This window comes from Python bivittatus, unplaced genomic scaffold, assembly GCF_059951505.1.
Source record: "Python bivittatus isolate LINGU-HERP-01145 unplaced genomic scaffold, Pbiv_v1 ctg000080_np1212, whole genome shotgun sequence".
In the NCBI taxonomy this organism is placed as follows: domain Eukaryota; kingdom Metazoa; phylum Chordata; class Lepidosauria; order Squamata; family Pythonidae; genus Python; species Python bivittatus.
The window spans coordinates 70,933,214-70,958,471 of NW_028277035.1; the positions used below are offsets into that span (position 1 = coordinate 70,933,214).

The following is a 25,258-nucleotide window of genomic DNA, read 5'->3' on the forward strand; positions in this document are numbered from 1 at the left end:
TCATTCATTCATTCATTCATTCATTCATAGAATAATAGGATTGGAAGGAAGGTACTTTGAGGGCCTTCTAGTCTTGCAAAGGGCAGGAACCTGCATCCTATTCCAAATGAATGGCTGTCCAACTTTTGTTTGAAAACCTCCAGTGATGGCGTAACCAAGACCAAGAGACAAGCTGCTCCATTGCTTAATAACTCTTACAATGAGGATATTTCTCCTTATTTCAAGTTAAGATCTCCCTGTATAAAACTTCCACCCACTGGTTCTTGTCCTACTTTCCAGCACTATAGAAAATACTCCTTTCCCTGTGACAGCCCTACAAGTATTTGAAGTCTCCTATCATGTTTCCCTTCAGCGTTCTCGTCTTTAGGTTAAACAAACCCAATTCTTTTAACTGTTCTTCATAGGATTTAGCTTCCAAGCCTTTAACCATCTTCATTACTCTTCTCTGCCTTCTTTCCAATTCCTCAGCATCCTTCTTTATTGTGGCAAGCAGACCTGAACACAATATTCCAGGTGTGGTTTTGCCAGGTTTGGATATCTATATCAATAGATTTATAACCATTTGGTTTATGTGTGCGTGCATGTATCAATCTGTGTGCGTATAACTTGTGCCGTATATCTACATCTTGTACCATGTATTTAGGTGAACGTACAAATGGACACAAATCAAAGATGAAGTACACAAAACCCATACAAACCAGGCCATGGAGGCAAAAGAATTGTTTTAGTATATTTTAGTTCCTACAACATGTGGGAAATTACCAAAATGAAGGCTTATAAAAAGACACATCACACCATGGTTCTTGAAACAAAAGACATTTGTTAAAACATAAGTGGTTCTCATGTGAAGAGGAGACAATTCTGATGGATGTGGTTCTACTTGCATTCAACTAGAAAAGTACATGAGAGGAGTATCAAGTTGGAACTGGCCAAGTCTGTTTTTCTATTTAATATAATTTAGAGGCTACCCTATTCCAAACATACACATTTAAAAAGTAGGAACAATAAAAAGAGATACGGGTTATAAGCATCCAGAAGGCAAACTTTCTATAACAAACAGAATATCCTACAAGAGTTCAACCATCACCTTGCCCCAAGGCCTAGGAGAGCAGCCAGGGAGGAATCCTTATGGGTCTCTGGGGGGATGATGTTCTAGAGAGCAGGCACTATGACAGAAAAGGTACACTTCTTCGCTCCCGACAGATGATGCTGCCTTTCCAAAGACACCTGAACCATACCCATTCTGCCCAATCTTACCAGAAATTCTTATTAGGAATTCATAAAAGTGGATGGGAAATGTAGTACTTCAGAACTGTTGGACTTCAATTCCTCTCAGTGCCAGCCACCAGGGCTAATGTTGAGGAATGAAGGTAACTGGAATGCAATACATCTGGAAATACATTTTTTTCTTTTGTGACCTAGGGGCACACCACTGACATTTTAAATTAAGATATTGGTAATGTTAGTCCTAAAGCTAGTTGGTCTAGTAATTAAGGTGTTGGACTCGCTGTGTTAAGGGAGAAATATCAGCTATCAGATGTAGTGCAATGGCAATATTTACAACTACAACATTTGTTAACACCTTTGTTTGGACCAGCAGCATTTTCAGTTTTGGAGACACCCGAGATATTAGAACAACTTGTTAAATCCTTTAAAACTAAAAAACCTACTATTGTTTTTTCTTCTTTTCTCACCCTTTTTAAAAACAACCCTTTATGTGTTGTTTCTTTTTTTGAGAATGTATGTATTTGCATTATAATTATTTTAGTGGTTGGTTTTTTTTCTTTCTATTATTATTTTAAAATAAAAAATCAATTTAAAAAAGGTGCTGGACTAACAGTGGGGAAACCTCAGTTCTAGTTTTGTGGCTTAGGCACAAAAGCCGGTTTGGTGACCTTCAGCCAACTTTCTTTCAGGTCTCAAAAAAAAAAAAAAAGCCAATAAAACTATTTCAGAAAATGCTGGCTGGGTAACTTGTTCATGTAGCTGCCAGGAGTCAGGTCTAACTCAAAAGTAAAAAAAAAAAAAAAAGTTGATCCTAGTATTGTGGGAAAAATATCCACTTAAGTAAGGAACCAAAGCATTTGGATATCAGTGCAACTAATATCTTGTATTGGCATGCCTAGCTACAGTCATCACTGGGCTCCTCATCAAAGGAATACAATAGAGCTTCAAGACCCACAAGGTTACAGGTTAGATACCCTCTGGAAATGATACATAGGACTTACAAAAGCAGTATAAATTATAACCCAACCTTTACTGCAGAAATGTAGGATCTAATAACAACATCAGTTGACCTTACTATAAGCTGACCTGGAGTTTCTACATTCTGCTCTTCTAAGGAGACTCCAAGCCCATCCTTTCTCCTGATACTGGCATCTTCTAACATAACTGGGCCTTTTATTGTACACCTATATTGACTTCCTTCACACCATCAAAAAGACAACAAACTGGTTTTTGTTACCTGTCTCCTTCCCTCCAGGATCATCAGAGAGCTTCAGTTTGCCTGCTGTGCCTAATATGCCCTTCAGCATCACGTATTTCAGGAGAATATTAGTTGTCCCCAACACTAGCAATTATTATTTATATTTGTTTGCAAGTATTTTAAAACAATGCAAAAAGAACTGAAAGAATAGTTGCTCATACTGGTTCTTAGAATAGGGTATGATATCAAGAGCTGTAAGTACAATAAAACAGATGCAAATTAAATAGGAATACCTCTTATATCGTTCAGATTATCAAGATAGACATGGAATCACTTTATGAAGTCTTGAAGATATTCAGCAAAAAGCGTAGACAGGTAGCCTGTTAAAGGCAGGAGAGCTTTCAGAGGATAGGAATAAATCTGATGGGGCTTTTATAAACAGTTATGGATTTCTCTGAGTTTTTCTGGCAATGTTGATTTGTTAATATAACAAATGCCTTGTGTTGGTCTGAATTTTTTGTAGTTTTGTATTAAACCAATAGATTAAATCCTCTTGGATTTGCTTCAATTGACTCAAACAGCTTGCTGTAAACTTTTTGCTTCAGAGGTATATGGTATGTGTTCATACCAGGCTTATTCTGCCCTCTGTCAACAACAACAACAAAATATCAGTAAGTTGTAAGTATTTTTCTCCAATTGGTATTTGCCACCTTCCCACAAAAGGGCATTTTATAGAACTTTCTGTAATGTTTCTCCATTTATTCATGACAACCAACATGATAACCTTTCTCATAGTAGAGAATATACATAGCTCAGGGCTGAACTGTGGAGTTCTTAGTGCTCTCTGAGCTTGGTTGTTTGCTTGCAGATGCTTCATTAATCAACTAGGTAACATCATCAGTGTGAGTGAGTGTGGGGTTAGTTTCCTGTTCATTTACAGTAGCTTGCACTGCCAATTATGGTGGGGTGTGGTTTTCTCCTTAGTAGTTCCTTGATTGCTTTCTGTTTGATTGTTAGCCTGGTGTTAATCCCTGCTTATCTGGGGGTTGGCTGCTGGAGAGGATGTGTTCTGGTCTTTTGTTTCCTTCTTAGCTTTTTTATTGTCTCTTTTGAATGGTATGCAAATGTGGTTTATCTCTGATAAAGCTAAGGCTAAGGCAAGCTACTGTATATAAACAGGGAGAAAACCCCACACTCACTCGCACTGATGATGTTACCTAGTTGGGTAATGAAACATCTTCAAACAAACAACCAAGTTCAGAGAGCACTCCACCGACCTTTCTGTCTTTATCTTTGAATGGCACTAGGTTTATGCACTATAGAAATTGCAAAATAATGACACAAAACTCTAGGGGGAAAAAAAAAGCTTTTTATTGCTGCTGCTAATGGTGAGCCCTGCCCCTGAGAAATGTGGACCAATTTTCCCACTCCCTGGAGAAATCTGGTGGCTGCAAAAATGGTGAAGTATTTCTACATAGCTGAACCTCAGCATATATTGTAGGTTCAAGTTTGACATTTCAACCAGTATGTATATTTATCATTTGCTAAACTGTGGAATATCATTTAAAAATTATTTTCATGGCAGAATATCATGCTTGGATTGCACAGATTTGCACACCAATTTTTATATCTATTATTGCCAATAATACTGCTAACAACATGTCCCATGTTTGCTAGTAGCCAATGTGATCATTGCTGCTCATGGCAATGAACAGTGAAAGCTTTAACTGGAATATTTCACTAAGTGTTACAACCAAAGTACAATGCAAAAAAGTAAATTTTCATTTACTTTCTGAACACAATCATACTGACTGGGCATGGTCTTTACATTTTAATGAACTTACATGTAAGAGAACTTTTTACAGAGTATGTTGCTCAGGGACAAAATGTGTGTTGGGGGGAATGGGAGATGGAAAATCATGGCAGAGGAATATTGTTTTCCTACAGTTTGCCAACACCAATATGGGAATGGGTTCTAAATGTAGTTGTGGGTTGTCTGCTATCTGTCTGTCTTTCTGTCTATCCATCCTTCATTTGTTTATATGATTTATGCTCTACCTTTCTTGATTACTTTTCTGAAAGCAGAAAAAAATAGGGGTGCATTGCACCCATTTACATAAGGAGCCACACAAAATATTCACACACACCCACACCCCATTGATGGTGTTGGACAATTTATTTCAACAATAGAAAGAAAATCAATATGTCTGCAGTTATTCTTTATTGGGGACACTTAAAGGTCTAAAAAAGGCTTTGAATCACCAATGAATGCTGCTTTTCCACTGTCCTCAGAATGTTCCTTTCTCCTCTATTGCCTGTGAAGAACTACCTCAGTTCCAATGATACAGTTAGATAACTTCAGATCCTGGACTTATCTGTCTTACAGGAAGGAGGGGCTCCTTTAGATACCCTTGTGTTTCTTGGAAAGAACACCATTTTGTTGCAGTTTTTTTAAGTTAAAGTAGAATATCTTGCTGACCATGGATTAGGGTTAGACCTTAGATTTCTTGGCAACTTTATGGAAGTACTTTTCTATTACTGCCTTCTGCTGTTTTTTTAAAAAATTCTTAGTGTGGGAAATTAAAAAAAAAAATCAGAAGGTGGCAATGACAAACATATTTTGTCATTTTTTCATCATCATAGTTTGTACCAGATAGTTATGGCTTTAGCTTCACTCAAAATTATTATCCATAATTCAGTATTAATTTAAACCAGTTCACGGTTCTCTATAAGTTAACAAAGTTAATATTTAATGTTAATAAGTTAACTTTAACAAAATAAAAAATAATATTGTTCTGTTGCCATAGTTCTGATTATGTTTAAATATAACCATGAAATAATGCATACATACATAGCAAAAAAGGATAGCAACAATAACTGATTAGTCCACATTTTCTTCACAAATGTTTTCTCATTCTGTAGGATCACAGAACTCTATCCATGTGTTAATTTCAGCTAATAGGTTTTTTTTTTTTTTTTTTTAAATGAAGGCATACCTTTTTTCCTAGGATTGTCAGTCTTGATAAGTTCATTCTGCTTTTGATCCGTTTTTCACTTATCTTTCTCTTATAAACTGATATCTTTCAGAGGGCCTTGAAAACCTGGCTCTTCACCCAGGCTATTGTTAGGGTGGTTAGAGCCCTTTCTGAGTAATGTAGGCATATCTCTCATATTGTTGCCTGGATTTTGCCATTTTTATTTCTTTGTCTTTATTGTTGTTGTGTTATTTTTCTCTTCTTTTGCTTTGTGAACAACCCAGAGTCACTGGGAGTCAGGCAGCGTACAAATTAAATAAACAAATAAAGGCTTCAATTCCAGATTTTGTGCACATGAACAATTGTAGATTGTTCTTCAATTATGCATTGTACAATTTTCTGCACTGGCAATTTCTTTAAAATTGAAAAACTTGCGAAAAATAGTTTTCTAGGAATGAAAAGTTCCTGAAGAAGAAACCCAACTATAATGAAAAGCTGTGTCACTGTGGCAGGTGGGGGTTACTGAGAGGGTTGAGCAAAGAATGCTGGGAGTGTATGCCAAGAGTATGTACTTCTAGCAGGGTCACCCAAGGTGTGAAAGTCATCCCAGCTGCCCAGTTAAAGCAAGGATTTACCTATATCAGGCAGCAGAGTATTGGTGTTGGAGAAGACTCTGAAGAACACCACAGACAGCCAAGAAAACAAACAAATGGATCATAGAACAAAGTGATCCAGAGTTCTCACTCAAGACACAAATGACCAGGCTCAAATTGTCATATTGTGGACACATTATGCAAAGACCTAACTCTCTGGAGATATTAATAGTATTAGCTATTATTATTCTACCTTTCCTAAGCTGGGAAAGGTAGAAAGAAAAAGAAAAGGACAGCCAGCAGCAAGATGGTGAACTCAGTTACCATGGTGATGGGTGAACCCTTGGAAGACTTGAAGGACTAGGTTGGGGACAGATCATTGTGGAGAAAGTCTATGTGGTCAACTAAGAGTCAACTCCGACTTGATGGCACATAATCAAAACCAACTGTACAACATTTAAACTTATTATGATGTGTCTGTGTGTGTGAGAAAGTCATATGGTCACATATATACATTTATACATGTGTACATGTGTACATTTTTACATATAGGGTGGGTTTGGAATTTACTAAGAATTCTCCTCCCTTTCCCCTCACAGAGCAGGAGAGATATTATCCTTCAGACAGAATTCAAGCCTTGACTGTAAGTGTTGACTCCCATGCTTGGTGATTATGTTATAATTTTCATAGACAAAGTTATCAGAATAACCTTGATTGCAGAGTACTCTGCATAACAAGCATTTTATTCTGGTTTTTCAAGACAATCTTTTTTTTTTGCATCAATAGAGATAGCTGTTGGGGGAATGTAGGTGAAGGGCAATTTCTAGCAAGCTGCTGCAAAAAGTGAGAATAAACATGGCATTGTTATTGCCCTTTTCCTCTTTTCAGCCTATGTTAAATTCAAGATGCACGAAGGTTTTTCAAAAAGTCTCCCTCCTTATTAATGAGCTGGTTTGAAGAAAAGCACAATCATTTCTGTAAGGGTTGTATAAACAACTCAGTTGCTAGATTCAGATATCACACTAACCTTCTATTTATTTTAACCATAGTTTGTGAATCAAGTTAAAATGACCTGGTTCACCCATAATGTTAAACCAAAAACCATGGTGTATACAGTACATACCAGGAGGATGAGATCTTTACGGTGTATATTAATAAAATAAAAAAAATAATGGTTTACCAGCTCCAGTGACAAGGTTGACACATCAGGCTGAACCAAAACAAAAGGTAAAGTAATATGTGAATCCAACCACTGCATGACCTCCAACTTTACTTCTTACCTAAGCTAAAAATGGGAGGAACCAGGGTAATGTCTATCATATGTCTTATTTTGATATAACAAGTACACCCCAAAATGTTTGCTTATTTATATGCATTTTAGCCCACTTTTATTAAAAGCAGTCAGAAGTCATTTGTAGTCAGAAAGCAAGGCCCAATAAAACCAGTCAAAATTACAAATTATGAACTATAAAGCAGGACATAACAACTGCAGCAGCACCATAAATGACACAGAAGCAAAAATTCAGCTGAAAGTGTGAATGAACAGGTAGATCTTTAACTGAAACTGAAAGCTAATAAGATTTAGCACCACCCTGACTAAACAGGAAAGACATTCCATAACTGGGAACTCCTTCTCTCAGGTTGCCACCCAGCCAATGTCTAACAAATATAGCACCATTAAGAGACCATCCTTACTCAAACGTAATGGCCAGGCAGGTACATATGGGATAAGGGAATCTTCGAATCTAGTCTAAAATGTTATATGCTAGTCTAAATACAGCGAATTTTACTCAGTGGTATATAGCAGTCAGTGAAGATCCTTTACAATAAGTGTAAGTATTGAGCAACATAGCAATAATACTTTGCACTGACTGAGTACATGCAGATTATACACAGTAGTCCTTCAGGTTTGAATAAGACACGCTGTTGTGCAGTTCATCTGTGGACACAGAGGTGGCTCTGCAATCCCAGTCTAGAAGAGTAGCATCTAGCACTGGAAGTCCCTTGTTGTAGTAACTGTGGGTGTTATTCTGTGACGCTGCTCTCGGTTTTCTATCAGTTTTTGGTGGCACCTGTCTTCAAAGCAGTGGAGGCTTCATAGCACAGGGCTTGACAGCAGGTTCTGTCAGCAGCCCCAGCTTCTAGTTCCCTTGACTAGATGCCACAGTGGCATAGGGTTTCTTTCATAGCAACTTTGTAGCGCTTGCGTGGTCATTCTCAAGGTCTCTTCCCAAACTCCAGTACACTATAGAGCAACTGACGAGGCATAGTCATCCATTCTAGTGACGTGTCCCACCCACTGCATCTGGGCTCTGATAATCAGGGACTCGATGCTGGTGGACTCTGCATGATTCAAGACCTCCAGATTGGAGACAGGGACTTGCCAACAAATGCTGAGGATGGAGTAGAGACTGTTCATGTGAAATTTCTCCAGTTGTTTGATGTGTCTTCAGTACATAATACAGGACTCACATCCATATAGGAGAGAAGGGATAAATACAGCTCTGCAGACTTTCAGCTTTGTGGAGATATGGATGTTGTATTGATTGAGCACTGTAGTACGCAGCTGCCCCACTGATCCTGGAGTCAATATCTTTGTCCAAAGACCCATAGCTTGAGGTGATGCTTTCCAAATATTTGAAGCTGTTTACATTTGTCAGCTGGGTGTTGTCAACAGTGTTTTTTGGTTCTATGTGGTTGGTATTTGGCACAGGCTGGTAAAGTACTTCAGTCTTGTTCAGACTGATAGTCAGGCTGAAGAGTATAGCAGCATCTGAGAATTTGCTCAGCATCAACTGTAGATCACTTGTCTTTGTGCTCCAGGAGTGCACAGACATCAGCAAAGAGAGTTTCTTGGATGACTCTGTGGAGGCACTTTGTCTGTGCATTCAAGTGGCAAAGGTCAAGGAGAAAGCCGTTCAGTCGGTACCTGATGTATACTCCCTCCTTCAGATCCTGGACAGCATGTGACAACATGCAAGCGAAGAACAGATTGAACAAGACTGGGGTGAGTACACAACCCTGTTTTACCCCACTGGCAAATACAGCTGATGTATCACCACTGTAAAGAATCTGTCCTGTCTTTCCATCATGGAGTAGCTGAATCAACTTTATGAATTTTCTTGGGCATCCATAATGCCTCAAGATGATCCAGAGAGCCTCCCTGTTTACAAACTTTATTAGTACAAACTTAAAGCTATTATTAAACTTAAGATTAAATTTAAGATTAGTACAAACTTAAGGCTATCATAGTGCATTGATTTTTATATGGATAGAGTATCCCTTCCAGGAACAACTATAGCCGACAAATCAAGGAGGTGAAAAAGGCAGTACTAGGTCCAGAGAATACTTGAGTGTCCATTGATAATTATAGATCTAGTACAGTCTTCCGTAACCTAAAGACCTGAGATAAGCTGGAGTATTCTCAGTCACCATAGCAGTAATTAATTTAATTAAATTTAGGCAGATTTACTGGAGTATGGATAAACCCAGGCTTGCTGATACTAGTTGGTATTCATTTCAAGTACCTATTAGATGGGAAGGAAGGAAGGAAAGATAGAGAGCATTCTGTGGATGGTGATGAGTGACACTGTGAGTTGAGTAGAAACTGAACCAAAAATGCATGGGCAACCTGCTTCTTTATTTCAAATTATTTAAAGGATACAAAACAGGCAACTGAATCAATCAGATGTTAATGCTAAAGCTCCTTACTTAATGAAGATTAAGGCAACAGGTTCAGTCTATTATAAGTAAGTGCTCACAGAAGCATTTGATCGGTTCAATTGTTTGACATTTACCTTTTAAATAATTGTTTCTCTTAAAATAGTCTGATGCTACTGTAATTTTCAGCACTTGACTATACCTCAACATGCTTTCACTGCTGCTTTCCAGCTGGGTCCTGGTGGTGTGGCACTATTGGCAACAAGTTTTTCCATGCTTGCAAACTGTAGCCAGTGAAGTGGAACAAGAGTGAAGACATATTTTGTGTAATTATGACGTTTTATGCATGAATTTTACACAGAGAAGCTACATTGGGGTTGCTATTTTTGCTATAGCAGCCTTACATTGTCTACCAAGTTTGATTGCAACCAAAGATATTTGCAAGTTGCCTATAAAACTATTTACAATCATTTCTAAACCAAATCTAGCTAAGGGAAAATTAGTATGACTAGTATAACTAGTACTTCACTGTGATTTTGGAAGAGTTACATTTGCTTATGTTGTGGATATAATACTGTAACTGAATATAACCAATTTACTCTTGCACATAACCCATGTGTTTCCTTTTAAGCACAGACTCTGAATTTCTAATTCCCATGGAGAAGCTATTCTATGAAATTATCTGCAAAAAGCATCTAGAACCCAAAAACAGTTATTTCTGTATTATATCCCTGTTTATACACTTATCTACTTGCTGCACTGACATTGTTGGGGAAAAAAAGACATTTATCTTAACAGCTTGAATATATTTGCCATTCTCTCTTGACAAAGGAAAGAGAAGCTTCAGATGTAGTCAGGGTTTCCCAAAAAGTTAAGCTGAATTATTTTTGCTGGCTGGGAAGATATTTCTCAGTGATGGTATTTAATTGGTGACAGCAGCTGAGTTTTACACACACACAAACGTTAGCATCCATGGAAAATAGAAGTAGTGGTGGTGAATTTTCTTTCTGAAGAAGAAAGTGAAAATATATCACAGCATTAGACAGTGTGAGATAGCAGATGCTGGCAAACGAAGAGCAGCAGTGAGATACTGAAAGGCAGAGCTGTGTGCTTCACTTAGACTGCCCTGCGTCCATCCCACATAAGACCAATTCACCCAGATGTTCTGGTCTGTTGCCCAAGATAAAGTAAAATTTAATTGGTAGTATGGGCCATACATAGAATGGGAGGGGCAGCTTGTCTTTTGCCTCGGATAGCAAAATGGTGCTGGTTAAGAGTCTGGCTGGAATTAAAATAAACCGACAGCGACAATCAATAGCTTTTTGGCTATTTAGGGCAGCTTTCTCAGTGTATTGATCTTGATAAATTCTGCAGTTCTTGATAGCCATGTGTTTTACTACTGCTGGAAATAATTATTCTAGTCAAACTAAGGGATATACATGTGGGTGAGGAAATATGTACACATGATACATACCTATATAAATCCTTTTACACTATAGCATTTCTAATGTATTCCAGAATGAAAGAAGGACTATTGATATTACTTGTCTTGCGAGGTAGGAAATAAAAGTATTTGTATGCTATCACCTTTGGGAATAATAAATTTAAAAACACTGTTTGGAAAGAAACTAGACTAGTCTTCTCTAATCATGTGTCTTCCAGATGTCTTCAAGTTTAAGAGCTGAAATTCTGGGCAATTATGTCTAGAAGCACTGAGAGTTCAAGTCTAACACATCTGGTAGGCATTAAGTTGGAAAGAGTGGGCTATCACAAACATTCAATAATTTCCCGTTCTTTGAGTTGCCAGTGGTACTAATGGCAGAGAGTAGCTAGAATTGTGCTGTTTCTATGTTAACAAAAAGCCATCTTACTTGGTTAACACAAGAGTTTTGCCTATTCCAATTAGGGCAAATATGGTTAATCTTTGCCAATGTAGTCTACAGTGCAATCAAGTTCCTATAAAGCAGAGCATTGCACTTATAAAGAATTAATATTCATAGGCCAGTAATGAAATCACTGCATAACTGGGATCTACTTCTTACTGTATATTTATATTCGATATATCATTTCAGTCATGAACAAGATATTAAGCATTGTGCCAAGGAGAAGATAATGTGCAGGCACCAAATGTGTAATTACTGAGCTCCTACGTGGTTATCACAGAAGTCTTTTTGCTCTAAAGAACAGGATAATGAGGATTAATGTGTCATAAGACTGCTATAGGGAGAAAACATTAATATTGATGAAAAACAATGATCATTGAGGAGTATTTTGAGCAGATAGTATCACAGACCCTTGTTAAAAAAAAGCTATGCATTTAGCAGCATACTGACAATTTGGCAGATTCCAAATGTTAGGTGTGAGAAGGTGGAATCAAAGCTTTTTCCTGCACTGCTGAACAATATGAGGATAAGCTTGCATTATTAGCCTGCAGCAGAGAGAAAAGATTCCTGCCTGCTGTACTAGTTTGTTTCCCATTACAGAGATCATCATTTCAGTCCCTGAGGAATATTGCAATTTTAGAGTAATTGATGTTGTGAATATGTGTTATATAATATATCCTTCACAAATGTTTTTGCAGATTGCAAGGAGTATATTAATATGACTTGTCCAAGGAAGATTTCATGTTGCTTTTACTGATTTCCTGTGTAGCACTAAGCCTTTCCTGCAATGAATACAGGTAGTCCTTGACTTATGACCATTCATTTAGCAACCGTTCAAAGTTATGATGGTGCTGAAAAAAGGGGCTTACTATCGGTCCTCACACATATGACTGTTACAGTGTCATACACTTTTTTCAGAGAAAAAGGCCAGTTCTTGGACAACAGAATGAAGATATGGTATAAAATTAGCCTAGCATCAAGTGGAGAATATTATATTGATGACTAATACACTTTTTCACACCAATAAAGGAGGATATCTGTAGCTCAAGGTTGAACTGTGGAGTTCTTGGTGCTCTCTGAGCTTGGTTGTTTCCTTGCAGACATTTTCTTACCCAACTAGGTAACATCATCAGTGGGGTTAGTGTGAGTGTGGGGTTAGTTTTTCACTTTATATCTCATGAGATGAAAAGGAATAACAGTAAAATAACAATAAAAATAACAAAAGTAAGAAAGAACATCCACATCCATGGGGGAAAGCAAACCCAGTTAACAACATCTGGATAGCATATTTACACATCTTCCTGACCTAGTGCCTGTAGGAGGAGCAGGTCTTTAAGGCTCTCTGAAAGGATAGCAAAGCTGGGGCCATACAGACCTCAAGCATGGAGGTTATAGTTAGTGCAAAATGCAGGACTGAAATTCCTGCCACATTTCATCATTTCTAATCACATTTTTTTTCCCAAAAAATGGTACTGGCTGTCAATGTGCTTCTGATCCACTACTTATTGTTACAGCTTCCCATGAAGACCAGGCTATTCACCCAACCCATTGAGCCTTAGTAAAAGTAAATCAGTTTGCATTTCATTTTTATCTATGCTGATTTTGTTGTGTTGTGTTGTTTTATCTTATCATTTTATCACTTTAGTGATTTTTATCCTGTTATGGGAGTTACTGATATAGAGTGGTTATAAATATTTCAATAAAATAATGAATCAGTAATGAGTAACAAATAGCATATATGCCTCGGTGCACAAAAATTACCCAGATGGTTACAGCAGAACAAATAAAAGCACAAGACATAAAAGTATGGGACAATAAAACAATATTAAATAATTAAAGGAGCATTGAAACCAGTCCTTGCAATTTAGAAGGTCAAATTAAAGAACAATGTCTTAATTCATTTCTGAAAGCCAAAGCCCTAAGAGAGGAAACAAATCTTAGCTCTGATACTAAGGTAAGATATAGATTTCCTGACTAATGATTGATAGATAGATAGATAGATAGATAGATAGATAGATAGATAGATAGATAGATAGACAGACAGACAGACAGACAGACAGACAGACAGAGCAATCAATCATATTTTCTAATCTCCTTTGAAAGACATCCATGTTTCCAGCTGTTATTTGCCTTATTCAACCATGTGCTATATGAAGAAATATTTTCTTTGATCTGTTCTGAATCTCTCTTAGTTCAAATTCAGTGAATGTTTTCAGATTCCAGGAGGTGATCCACATTAGTGATGAATCACCACAGTGATGGCTGGGTGACACTATAAATTTCTAGTGTGGATAGCTGCCAGTATTATAAGCTAGGTCTATCCACTTTTCCCACACCATGCATAATTTTATACAATCCTAATTGTTTAAAAGTTTCTCCTAGGAGAGCTACTTCAGCCCCTTGATCATTTTGGTTACCCTTTTCTACAAGTGAAGCAATAATCATCACTATAAATTCTGGAAGTCCAGAGTCTAAAATTATTTAACTGCACCACTGACTATATGGCAAATCTAGCCCTATTTTCTATATATTTTCATGGGCTTTTATTAATAATTTTTTAAAAAAACCCTGAATCTCATTCATTACTTTATGATTCTATTAACCTTTACTTGCTTACTCTTAGTTCCTTAGAGCATCTTGGTCTAGCAAATAGCCATAAACCCTCTGGGTAGATGAGATCAATTTTGCTTCTTCTCAGAAACCAACAAATGATGAGGACTCTGTAAATTTGAAAGCTTGCAGCATTTTTATACCCATATTCTGCATCCAAAATCCAGAAAGTCCACAGGAGAGTACTATGCACCATTAACTCAGAAAAAAGAATCCATGTCTGCAAAACACTGCCTTTTGTTAATTAAGCCTCTTCTTGCTGGAGAAATGAAGAATCATTAACTGCTGATACTGCCCCAAGGGTACAGAGCTGTCTGTGATCTCAAGGGATGCTACAGATAAAAAGCTGTTTATTTTCCTAGCTTAGTTAATCCAATTATTTTAAGTAGAATAATGCCCAGAGAGGTTTGGCTAGAGTCAAATGAGAGAAAGATGGTGCAACTGCTGCCCTTTTGGGGTGCTTTGTGAAATCCCCCTCAAAGCATTCCAATTCTGTGAAGTGCAGATGATGCGGTTAAACATTTATTTCCTTGCCAAAGACTAACTGAAAAAAAAATCCAGGGATCTGGGTTTGTTTACCAGTTTCAAGATCTTGACATTATAGAAGACAAGCCTTCAATTTTTATGTATGAGTTTTTCAATATATTTCATAGTCTACCAATCCATAGCGACCATCTGATACACATGTCTTCTGCAAAAGAGGGGAACTCAGAAGAAGAAAAGAAAATAGAATCCCAGAATCCTAGAATAGGAAATTACCATTAGGCCATCAAATCCCTGCTCACTGAAGGAATCTAAATTAAAGCCTATCTAGTCTCCACTAGAACACATTAAATGAAAGGAAGCCTATTGCTAATAATTTACAATGAGTACTCTCCAAAACCTTAAATAATACGTATTAGGCATTGACCATTATTTTTTGCTTTGGTTTCTCCAATGATTTAAATGAAGGTATCTTTAGGTATGTGAGTCTGGATTAGAACTGTAGATTGTGATCTAAGTAATTGGGTGTAATATGTGCATATACTGTACGTGTAGAGAGAAATATAGGTTCCACTATAAATTCCTAGTAAGGAAAGGAGCAACATGCCTGCCCAGGTCAACTATGCCCCCCCAAATCAGGAAATCCTATATACCAACCTTCTCCTTTTAGCTTGTCCTGGCACCCAACCTTGTTGGGGTAAGACTGTGATCAGTAAAGAAAATTGTGCCTTCTGTTTTTTCCAATAGAACTGTAAGTTGGGAAGGTTTCGAGAGTTCAGCTGGAGTAGCAAGCAAAAGTTGCTTGCCCATTTGTAACATAATCCTATGTCTCGTTGATGTTCATATTTACATAACTGCCAGATCAATTCCGAAAATTAATTAAGGGAGGGAACCAGGGCACCCAAAACAAGATGTGATTTAATCAAAATGAGAAAGTATCATGACATAACAACACAAACTCCATCCCTTTTGTACTTTTGGGCACCAGGGTCACAATGCAAGTACAAAAGGGATGGAGGTTGCATTCCCAGATACCTTTTGTCATTTGACTCTCCTTTCCCCTCCCTCTGGATCCCCATGGAGGGAATTCAAAATGGTATTTATGATAAAGTTACTTTTGGCAGTTGCATCCAGTGTAATGTTGCAAGCAGCTTTGTACCTGGATGAAAATGGAGGATTTCATTATCATTTTTTCCTCCTATTAAAGTGACACAAGAACCAGATTTTGGCCTGAGTACTCAACTACCATTCAGAGAAAGCATTCTCAGACTACATGGACTACGTACTCTGTACTAATGTAGATTAGCTTTATAAATATAGTAGAAAGTTTCTGAGAAAAGATAAAGAAAGAATGAAAAGAAATCAGCTTTTGGGATGTTACTTAAAAGGAATAAACAACAAGGCTTTTAAAACCAAAAAGAAGGATGATAAAGTCGGTTTGCTCAATCAAGGTTAAAACATATGATGTTTTTTCTTCTAGTAGCTTTTAATGGATTTTCCTTGACCAGAACTGAATAATGAGGCCTTAAAGATTTGCTATCAGACAAGATATGGGGAGAAGAGATTTTTGTTGTATGATCAGAGAAAGTGATGGGTTATAAAGTTAAAATTAAAAGAGTGTTAAATTTGCGAAGGAATTTCTGAGAGGAGATGAAGAGAAAATGATAAGAAATGAATTTGTGGGATATTATTTGAAGGGTTTAAAGATTAAGATTTTCTGGTAGCTATTAATGGGATTTTTTTAATTAAGTTTGAACAACAAGCTTTCATAGGTTTGCTTATAGATATATGAAATGGGAAGAAGAGATTTTTGTTGTTATATTTTTAGAGAAAAGGATAAATATGATGTAAAGTAAAGTTAATGAAATTGATTTACTTGTTTAATATTATATATATTGTTATTTCTGGTAACTCTTAATGGACTACGATTGAATGATTAAGACTCTTAATGATTAAGATTGAATGATGAGGTTTTGTTATTTACTAACAGATAAAAGATGAGATACGGGATGAAGAGACCTTTGCTTGAAATGTTACAAAAGGTGATAAGTTACTGAAATTGTTTGTACTTGTCTTGATGAAGGGGGAAATCATTTCTTTATGTATCCTTTTTTCTTTATATATATATTTCTCTTTTTCCTTCCCCCCTTTTTTTCTTCTTTTCCCTTTGCACTTTTTATTCTTTCACTTTTTCTTTTTGTATTTTTCTTAGTTTGTCTTAGTTTTTTATCTCTGTATTTTTAAACTTTAATAAAAATTATTATTAAAAATAGAGTGGAAATAAAGTATGATAACAAAACTGTAGCAGTTTTATGACTCATTTATGTATTTGATGCTATTAATAAAGGCCAGTGTGTTGCACTTGGGTTTCTTTCATATGAAATGTTGGAGTTCCTTCAGTTACTGAGATCTAAGATTTGAAATGCACTATAGCATAAGCAGAAGTGTGGGATGATCAAAATAAAAAAATAGCAACTTTTTTCCATGTCAGTATTTTAGAATAACGCACGTGTATAAGAATTCTGGAAGCGTGGTGTGCTCTAGAAAAGTTATTTTTGGAAAATGCTTGGAAAGTATTTTAAATCTGTTCCTGTGTTTGGATACTTCTGGTGACTAGAACTGAAGTCTCTGAGAAACTTTTTTTTTAATGTCCAGGAATGTCTTTGTATGGATGAACTCACTCTCTTATGAGAGACCCCAACAGCAGTCTGAAGTAATACATCACAGATCAGCGTTTGGAATTAGGTCCTAAGGATAAGGTGACCAGATCTTAATTTTTCTAGTGTTTCTCTATAATTTTACTGTGGGTTTTTTTTAATAGTATGTAAAGAAAGACCTTTAAAATATAATTTATTCATTCTAAACCCATATCAGTAACTGAATGTAGGTCAAGGTTTCTGTTTCTGCCTTTCTTTACCCGGCTGCTTTAGCTGAGCAGTCCTCTTGTGAGAAGATAAAATTCAAATTGCTGGAAGTAGAAAAGGAAAGCTCAGATGATGCCATACGGATACACGCTCTGGAAAGTATCACATTTGAATGAAAATGAGTTGATGTGTGACTCAAAAGAAGGAAGAGGTTAGCCTGCAGAGAACGAAGGAAGAAACGTAGAGAAGCATGGGAAAACCATGGACATGTAAGCATGGAAGAAAGGAAGTTGGGAGCAGAAACTGAAAAGAAACATCAGTAGCCCTGGCAACATGCCTATTTGGGCAAGAGGTGGTAAGGGAGTCATAGCAGCTGCTCAGAAATTCTGTAAAATGCTTTCTGTTTTGGCAGATTCTTGATACATTGATAATAAGCTTAGAATTGCTACTTCAGCCTTCCTTTTTTAAGGGATGTTTTCAAGAACTTTGGGTCACCTACATTTGTGTTCACTGAAAAATCTCCCTTAAATACAGATGCTTTAATGGTAGGTGACTTCTTCATGGATCACTTTGGAATTGTCTCAGCATGTGTTCTTATTTTAAGAAAGCATGCTTTCCCTCCTTTATTTCTCTTACAACTTGTAATATTGATGAATGCATGCCAATTGTCCTATTGATACTGTGTGTATTATGATTCCCAGGCCATCCATCACTGAAATTTCATTGGAATGCTTTCTCTGTACAAGTGGCCAGATGGAAACATCTGAGAGCATTAGTGGGATTAAAGATAGATAGGAGTCAAAAACTACATAAAAAGGAAGAGATGTGATCCAACTGAAAGGAGATTATTCACCAACGATGCAGAATCTTTTTCAAAATAAAACAAAACTGGAGAAGCATTTCTGGGAGAAATAAAGACAGTTTTAAAGTTTTAAAGTTTCAAAGGCGGTAAATATGAACTTCTGTGACCTCTCTCTCTCTCTCTCTCTCTCTCTCTCTCTCTCTCTCTCTCTCTCTCTATATATATATATATATATATATATATTTGGTAGTAGAGCCTGACTAGGACATCAAAAAAAGGAACTCATATGAGATAAAAATTGCTGACTTTATCTGGACTAGGCTGATGGTTGACCCCAGCAGCAAGCAGAAGTAAAGTTGACAATTCTTTATTCTCTGGGTGAGTGAACAGAGAGAGCAAACAGGAGTTTGCCAGTGGATTTCAACAGGAGGAAAAGATAAGGAAGAGAGAAAAATGAACAGAGAAAATCTGCTTTCTGACTGATTTTGTAATCAGCTGTGAGAAATGAAAAAGGTTGTTTCCTAAATAGTTTCAGATTGGGCATGGTGGTGATGAGTAAATTAAGTTAAATTAACCCTTGCTGAGTAAACAGAGCCTGTAGGAGGAATATAAGGCAGCCAGGTTCTAGGAATAAGAGATATTTCAAGTCCTGAAAGGTTGCTTGCTCTTGAACAGACCATTTAAATTTGTGTCCTTTTTTCAGAAGTTGAGTGTTTTTGTGAGTTCTTCAAAATTAGGGATGAATTGTCTATAAAAATGGCCAAAACCCAGAATATATTGAATATCTTTCAAATTTCTAGGTGCTTATCATGTGAGAATGGATTGTCCCTTTGCAAAATGATTTCTATTCCTTTAATAAAGATCTGATAACCAAATAGTCCAACTGGGGAAAATCAAATGCGCATTTCTCCACCTTAGAAAATAGTTTGTGCCTGCAAGGGCATTCTAGGACATTTAGTCTTATGTACAGATGGGTCTTCTGAAAAAAATCCATATATCATCCAGGTATACCACTACATATTTGTCTAAAATATTGAAAATATTTCATTCATGAATGTGGAGATAGCTGCAGGACAATTAACCAATCCATAGGGGTTATGCATATTCAAATTTGCCATGCTGGATGTCAAAAGCTATTAAATATTCATGGCCTGCTTTCATTCAGATCAAATTGTAAGCTTCTCTCAAGTCCAATTCAGTGCAAAGGTGTGCCTTCTGAAGGTGATTCCAGTAGATTCTAGGTCTGGAAGGCAAGATTTGATGCCTTTCTGATGAGATGGTGGTGAAGGTTTCAAGACTGATGTCAGTCCTTTGAGGTAGGCAAAGTAAAAAAAAAAAAAAAAGGCCTAGCAAGCATTTGAGGAATGCTCTTTATTGTAGGGTAGGGTAACATTATTTTGAAAACCTGTCAGAGTTTCTCTCTGTCCCATCTCATATCAAACAAAATTAAAATAGGATTCGTTTGAGTTTCTTTCTCATGCTCTCTTTCTCAGGACTAAGTAACCTTTTCTGAAAGTCCCTCCTTAACAGCTTGCTTATTCCTTCCCCATTCCCAAGGCCAGGTCCATATTCCTTCACAGACCATCAGTTTGATGAAGAAGTTACTTCTGGAGTTGCTTTCTATAAAAATCTCCATCATATGATCATGATAGTGTGAATTCTCTGGTGATATGAGTGGGGCTAGATAGCCACTAGATGGCAACAAAGTCAGGAAGAAAACTCATTTGATTTCCATCTAGTGGCTACCTGGATGTTTGCAGCCCCCAAAATGGAAGCCCTAAATAAAGACATTTTCCTCTGACAAGGAAAGTGCAGGACAGAATTTTCCTACACAGTTATGAGTCCATCAGATTCTGTGTCAATAATAATTCAAGACTGCTGGCAACTTTCCAGAATGCAAAGGATTGCCTTACATATTGTATAAGTATTGCCCATTTGAGAGAAATCTGGACTGGTTTTTGGCATGGCTCCAGCTCAACCTTTCTGAGTGATGAATTTGGAAAATGTCTAATTATTAGTAGTTATGGGAACACATAATTAATTTCACATTGGACTTCTTGAACCATCAGGACCATGTTCTATTAATTACAATTATAATTATTTCCATTGTCAATGGAATGTTAATGAATGTAACTATTCTGAACAAATATTAATCAGGCAATTTCCTCTTCTGCTCTCTAGTAGGCAGAAACTCCAAGAAATATGAACTCACTGTTTGATTGGCCATATGGAATTGATGGACTGTGTTTCCAAGTTGATTGCTAATTTGGATGGAAAAACCACTGAGGAACATTAGAGGGAAGCTGTGCATCAAAATGGGCATGAAACATCTTCAGATGCATTCCTGGGGCTTCTTCTGCTTGATTAAATACATCAGGAATTTTATTTCATGTATAAGGTAAAAGATTGTCCTTCTCTGAAGTAAGACAAATGACCACTTACTTCTTTTCTATACTTTTTCAAGTAAAAGTTTTTCCCACTCAGGAAGGCTGTATATCATATGTGTTTGTACGCTGCCCAGAGTCACGTGATGTGAGATGGGCGGCCATATAAATTTGCTAAATAAATAAATATGGGCTACACATATGATAACTCTGGTTTCAACTGATTTCAAAGCTACCTGTTTGCATAACCTTTATTTATTTATCCAGCCAGCCAGCCATTCATTTAATTTAGAAGCCACCCATCTCCACAAGATCTGGACTGCTCACAGCATTAAAAGCAATAAAACAATAAAAATGGGAACAAAGATTGTGACAGAAATTACTTAATCATATAAAATTCAATTCATTTCGAAAGTTGAAGCAGCAGTTGTCTGGCACTGTGCCAGCTGATTTAAAACTGGAGCAAAGCCAGAGTTGTTTTTTTTCCCCCCGTGACAATGTAGCTGTGTAGAGCCGTACTCTCATTGGCAGGAATTCCTGCGTTGCCTCCCCTCCTGAGTATGGAGTCCAAATAAGAGCTTACTTTTGCCTTCCCTGGTTCATCCCTAGTGGCTTAGACTCTCCTGGAGCCTGAAGTATCTATTTATCTCCCATCTCCCCCATTCCAGCTGAATGTATTGGGGGAAGTGCCAGCTCCACTCTCCTATTAGTCAACTAAAAGGATCCCTGATTGGCTTATATGGTTCCCCATGTTCTCTCAGTGTTGGTACATCTTTAGAACTGAAATTCACATGACTATCTTCAAAATAGTTTGGAGGAATTGGGGAAATGGTGCAATGTGAAAATGCTCTCATCTAAAATATGGTCTGCTTTGTATAGGTTTCATGTATTGCAGTAATCTGTGAACCTAGATGTTGCCATTTTATATTTTATAACTTAGTATGATGTGCAAACATAGCTAATTATGGTTTAATAATTGTTTTAAAAACCTTATGGCTTAGTGCAATGTGTTAACCCAGTGATAGGGATCGGGAAGGATCAAGAGAAAAAACTGGTTACTGGTAGAAAAATTATTTCAAGCTTCATTTGAATTTTAAAGAGGAAAGATGTTTTGAATTTTGTGAATTCAGATTAGGAACTTTTCCATATAAATTATCTTTGCTCCTGTTCCAATTAGACTGTATCACAATTTTACGTAATTATTTCTGATAATAACAGTTTTATTGTCATTGTCTTTTTGAATTATTTACAGCATGGAAATTTGGTTTATATATATTGATAACTATGCAAGATTCAATATTAAGAGCTTTCATTATCATCAAGCAGAGTCACGAATGGTTGTACTTCATGCTATTTTGGACTTGAGAATTCACTGAAGAAGAAAATAGATTCTTTTCTCTATTATTCCTTAACATGGTTCCCAACTGGGCTCTAATACTTACAGTAGAATTCAGGGCTCACTCCTTGTTCATCTTAAGCTCTGCTTAATTTCTGGTAGTCTCTTTAGAACACACTTCCTTGCTCTGGGCAATAAATTGGTAAGTATTTCTCCCTGGTTGGTAGTGATTAAAGCTATTCTTTTATAGAATAAATGTCATCCGGTGAGCTAAGTGAGTTTCAGTGTGACAGGTATAAAAGTAAACACTTGCTGTATTGCTCTTTTGCTCAGTTAGAAACAATTTGAGCACAGGGATGGATAATACTTTCCGGATGGTACTAAAGGTCCCTAATATTGGTCTTGCACACTCACAAATTCTTATTAGTCAGTATAGACTAACAGAGATCTTCCTAAAGTGTATGGTTAGGACTCCCTGCACACTCCAGCTCCCAAAGTAAAGAAAAGTGGAAACATTTGCCATCTGCTTGAGATATTTCAAGTTTCTCTAATTAGTATTTTGGTGTTGCTGAACCACTGAGGAATACATAGCAACAGCTGAAGTCTCTCTAGATTGTGTGTTGTAATGAAGATGAAAGTTCACTACCCATTATCCTGGGAATGCACATCAACACACTGTGGCTGTTGTATGCAAAAAGAGGTTGCTTTCTAAAGCTGGGCTTTTTGTATCTTTAATGACAGCATAACGTACAGCCGAGGAAAAGTCAAGTGAAAAGGGTGGGTTATAGTCCTAAACATGTTTACTAGAGAATAAGTTCCATTAAAAAGATAATAGAACTTACTTCTGAGTAAAACCAGTTTGGTGTAGTGGTTAAAGCACCAGGCTAGAAACTGGGTGATGGTGAGTTCTAGTTTCATCTTCAGCTTGAAGCCAGCCTGGTGTCCTTGGGCCAGTCACATGCTCTCAGCCCCAGGGAACAGGCAGTGGCAAACCACTTCTGAAAATCTTGCCAAGAAAACTGCAGGGATTGTCCTGGCAGTTGCTAGGAGTCAACACTGACTTGAAAACACACACACACACCATCACAAAAACAAACCAAAACTTTCTGAGTAAATATGCAGTGCTGCCCATCTACTTAATTTTCACACATGGCAGAATTTTCACTTAATAGCAGAAATTTAGAAACATTTTTTTAAAAAACATCCTTCTAGTCAATGATTTTTATAGATAAGCTCCAGTAAATCTATCTATCTATCTATCTATCTATCTATCTATCTATCTATCTATCTATCTATCTATCTATCTATCTATCTATCTATCATCAGCTCACATCACAATACACACTCATGATTTAGCTTTTTCTTCAAATCATAGTTATATTTCTTTTGGAAAAATTGGTGCTGTATAATTCACACTTTTATGGATTGCATAGGCTTGGGAAAAATGAATAGCTTTGCCATACTTGAAAGGCTAACAAATGTTAATTTTTGAGAAATATTGCCTTCTTCGGCAGATGCATCTGGCAGTGTGGATAATAGGATAAAAGCTCACGGAAGACTCTTTGTTCTCTGTATGTTTAACAAATGCTAACTAGCTACTCCTCTTGAATGCATCCAATGAAGGAAAACCTTTGTTCATACGTGCCTGATTTTTTTCAGAGTTGCTGAAGAGTTGCATGCCGCAATTCAGAGGCTGCTTCACTCTTAGGAAGCTGCCTAGGACAGCATTCAGCAAGGATAATGCTTTGCTGCCCTGGCAGATGAAAGACCGTTGGCTTTTTCAGACATAGTTAATTCATATGCTCCTTTGTCTTTGGAGCAGGGGGAGTGAAGGAGGCATGATTGGCCTGATGCTGGGAGAAGATTAGATAACAAGCCAGAAGATGAAGAAATGAACTATCAACGTTATCTTTCAAAATTCAGGCAGAATGGCAGAGCAACAAGTGAAAAATCTGGTTTGCAAAGTAGCATCAAACCTGGTCTGACAAACATTTATATGAAAAAAAACAACCTATTATGTGTATAACAATCTGACTGCAATATGGAATTACATATGTGCATTGTACCTTTCCAGTAGTTCTACATCCTGCATGATTAAACTTCTGACAAAATATATAGTGCAGACTTTTGATTATTCTGTGGGAAGCTCTGGTGTCAATTTCCTCCAGGGACTTTAACCCGTGAAAATGTGTTTTTACAGTGAAGGGAAAATTTGAAAAATATAGTATTTATTTAATTACACATGTAAATCTAATTTTATAAATATGTAATTAAATGCTAGGAACATTAGAATATGTACCGTAAAGTTTACATTGTTGAGTTAGTAATACAAAAGTAATATGTGGTTCATTTACAGGTTACCTGGGCCATGAGCATTAACTTCTGACACATTAACCAAATCCTTGTTATATTTCCCTATCGCAGTTAATGCTGTCATCCCACCTGCCTCATTATCATGCCCATTTGTTGTTCACCTAAGCATGGGTTCTCTTCCCAAGGGCCCATTCATTATCTTCAGACTGGAGAAATATCATTTCTGGTTGGTGCCCATTCAGCATGCATGTTTACATTCGTAGTATTTCTGAAATTGTCTATTTTGATCATTTACCCATCACTGGCTTGGGAGAGTAAAGACTTTTAGTATTATCTTAAAGTACAGTAGTGTCAGGATACGTGGTATGGTTAAAATAGACAAAAACATGAAATGGGAAGAGAAAGTCTAGCCTACATTATATAAACATTTTGAGTAAATGATTAAGCTTCAAGCAACATACATGGGACCAAAGTTACTCTGAATGAGAAGTGCTGAATTGCTAAAGTTGGCACTGGCTCTATAAACATTCTTCCTCCACGTATATTTCTGGAGATTCTGGTCCTCAGTAATGTTTTAGCACTTGTGGGACACTTGATCAACAGTGAGGAGAGGGGTAGCTAGGACATTTTCACTGCATAGGTATATTACCATTTGTACAAATGCTATTATCCAATGTGGGCTATAAGTCTCCCCATGACAGAGACTGTAATCATTATATGAACAATTAATCACATGAACTGAGCAGGACACCATTCTTAGAAGTAGCATCTAACGTCAAAGCTGCAGCGTTAGAGAAATAGCAGGGATGGGTACCTCAAAATAGCAGAAGGGGTGTAGGATTTAGCTCCCTCAGCCCCATGACAGAGTCCTGACCCAGATTGGATCCACCACACTGGCTGCTGTTTTTTCAAATGATACTCATTGCATGC

The 25,258-nt window shown here is 37.0% G+C and overlaps 1 long non-coding RNA gene across 9 annotated transcripts in view; it reads left to right on the forward strand.

Moving 5' to 3' along the window:
• The window catches only part of LOC148216739 (uncharacterized), a 153,136-nt gene that overhangs the window by 112,755 nt on the left and 15,123 nt on the right, over window positions 1-25,258 (forward strand). For 7 of the 9 annotated variants that reach the window (XR_015794936.1, XR_015794935.1, XR_015794934.1 and 4 more), the window contains 3 exons: window positions 6,593-6,636; window positions 8,817-18,441; window positions 20,477-24,285. This is a non-coding gene — a long non-coding RNA (uncharacterized LOC148216739). Of the gene's footprint in view, window positions 1-6,592; window positions 6,637-8,816; window positions 18,442-20,476; window positions 24,286-25,258 lie in introns of those variants that run through there. The other 2 variants (XR_015794933.1, XR_015794931.1) reach the window with 2 other exon arrangements.